The sequence below is a fragment of the Calonectris borealis genome, unplaced genomic scaffold, assembly GCF_964195595.1.
Source record: "Calonectris borealis unplaced genomic scaffold, bCalBor7.hap1.2 HAP1_SCAFFOLD_239, whole genome shotgun sequence".
Classification (NCBI taxonomy): Eukaryota; Metazoa; Chordata; class Aves; order Procellariiformes; family Procellariidae; genus Calonectris; species Calonectris borealis.
In genome coordinates, this window is record NW_027441623.1 from 27,501 (window position 1) to 30,000 (window position 2,500).

The window sequence follows — 2,500 nt, forward strand, 5'->3', positions numbered from 1 at the left end:
TTATTTCATTGGTTCGATAAATTAAGTCTTCCTTAATTTTTAACGTCGATTCATTTCCTTCATTTCCGCACGAAGGAATTCATTCATCGTCGTCGAATACCTCGGTCCTAAGCGAGGGATAGAAACGTCGGTCACCGAATCGCTAGTCACTTGACCTTGACCTTAATTTACCCGGGGTCAGTTCTTGGTGCGCAGGGGATTGAGGAGGAGTATTTGTACACGCGTCTTAACAAAGCAGGTCGAGCGTTATCGAGATTCTCCAATCGGCCCCGTTTTATTTTTCCGGGGGTATCGTCCACCTAGCCGTGCTAAAAGAAAATTAATTTTACCAGAATTTGATTGATTTCTTTTTCCCTACGGAAACCGATACGGACAATAACTCTTGTGTGACGCAGTGCTCGCTCTCCTGCATTAAAAGCCCTTTAAATCCCAGAAACGGGCGGGGGGTGGGGGAATTACGCCCACACGCACGCACACGCACGCATGCCCCCACTCCCCATCGCCCACCGCGGGCAGGAAGACGGGGACAGGGTGGCCCTTGTATCAGACCCGCTTAAATCTCGAATCACCCCCCCGGTTCCCCACCTCCCCACACACCCCCCGGACGGGAGACGGCGGCAGCCCGGTCCAGCCGGACCCGGAGCACGGAGGGGCCGTCAGGTCTACCCGGCTCCGGGGCCGGCGGCGGCCGTCAGGTCTACCCGGCTCCGGGGCCGCCGGCGGCCGTCAGGTCTACCCGGCTCCGGGGCCGGCGGCGGCCGTCAGGTCTACCCGGCTCCGGGGCCGGCGGCGGCCGTCAGGTCTACCCGGCTCCGGGGCCGGCGGCGGCCGTCAGGTCTACCCGGCTCCGGGGCCGGCGGCGGCCGTCAGGTCTACCCGGCTCCGGGGCCGGCGGCGGCCGTCAGGTCTACCCGGCTCCGGGGCCGGCGGCGGCCGTCAGGTCTACCCGGCTCCGGGGCCGCCGGCGGCCGTCAGGTCTACCCGGCTCCGGGGCCGGCGGCGGCCGTCAGGTCTACCCGGCTCCGGGCCAGGCGGCGGCCGTCAGGTCTACCCGGCTCCGGGCCAGGCGGCGGCCGTCAGGTCTACCCGGCTCCGGGGCCGCCGGCGGCCGTCAGGTCTACCCGGCTCCGGGGCCGGCGGCGGCCGTCAGGTCTACCCGGCTCCGGGGCCGGCGGCGGCCGTCAGGTCTACCCGGCTCCGGGGCCGGCGGCGGCCGTCAGGTCTACCCGGCTCCGGGGCCGGCGGCGGCCGTCAGGTCTACCCGGCTCCGGGGCCGGCGGCGGCCGTCAGGTCTACCCGGCTCCGGGGCCGCCGGCGGCCGTCAGGTCTACCCGGCTCCGGGGCCGCCGGCGGCCGTCAGGTCTACCCGGCTCCGGGGCCGGCGGCGGCCGTCAGGTCTACCCGGCTCCGGGGCCGCCGGCGGCCGTCAGGTCTACCCGGCTCCGGGGCCGGCGGCGGCCGTCAGGTCTACCCGGCTCCGGGGCCGCCGGCGGCCGTCAGGTCTACCCGGCTCCGGGGCCGGCGGCGGCCGTCAGGTCTACCCGGCTCCGGGGCCGCCGGCGGCCGTCAGGTCTACCCGGCTCCGGGGCCGCCGGCGGCCGTCAGGTCTACCCGGCTCCGGGGCCGCCGGCGGCCGTCAGGTCTACCCGGCTCCGGGCCAGGCGGCGGCCGTCAGGTCTACCCGGCTCCGGGGCCGGCGGCGGCCGTCAGGTCTACCCGGCTCCGGGGCCGGCGGCGGCCGTCAGGTCTACCCGGCTCCGGGCCCGGCGGCGGCCGTCAGGTCTACCCGGCTCCGGGCCCGGCGGCGGCCGTCATGTCTACCCGGCTCCGGGCTCGGCGGCGGCCGTCAGGTCTACCCCTTTTCGGAGCCCGTGGGGCCGCCTGCGGTACCCGGCGACCGCGGGTTGTTGGTTGCGTAGCGTCCGGCGATAAGGGCGGCCAAGTCTACCCGGCTCCGGCGGGACTTGGTCGCCTTGCCGGGGCCGAGGGGTAGACGTGTTGTCCCCGCTGCTTCGTCGGAGCTGCCGAAGGGGTCGCTGTTTTTCGCTGCCTCCAGTTACGTCATCGTAAAAGTCGGCGTGGTTGGCGCGCCTCCCCGGTGCGCAGAGGCGCCGCTCTTGGAGCTTGCCGGCGGCGGGGACGTGCCGGTCCGTACTATAGGAGCGAGCCGTGACTCGTCTCCAGAGCAGCGCTCGTCAGCGGCTGCAAGGCCCGCGGTTCTGCCAGCAAAGTGGGGTGCTCGGCGGCCGTCGTGGCGGTTCCCTCGGTGGTCCGGCCCAGCTTCCAGTCTCTTCGGTCCGGCCATCTCCCAGCGCTTGCCCGACAAGCCAGCCCAGCGTGTCCGAGGGGTCGGGAGCTGCGGAGAGCCGGAGCCGGCGGCCGGCTCCGGCGGCCGTTGCCGACCGGCACGAGGCATAAGGCCGGATCCCGCAGGGCAGGGCAAAGACTCGAACGCACCCAGCCGGGGCCCAGTGATGGTGAAGGTCACTGCCGGAGGCAG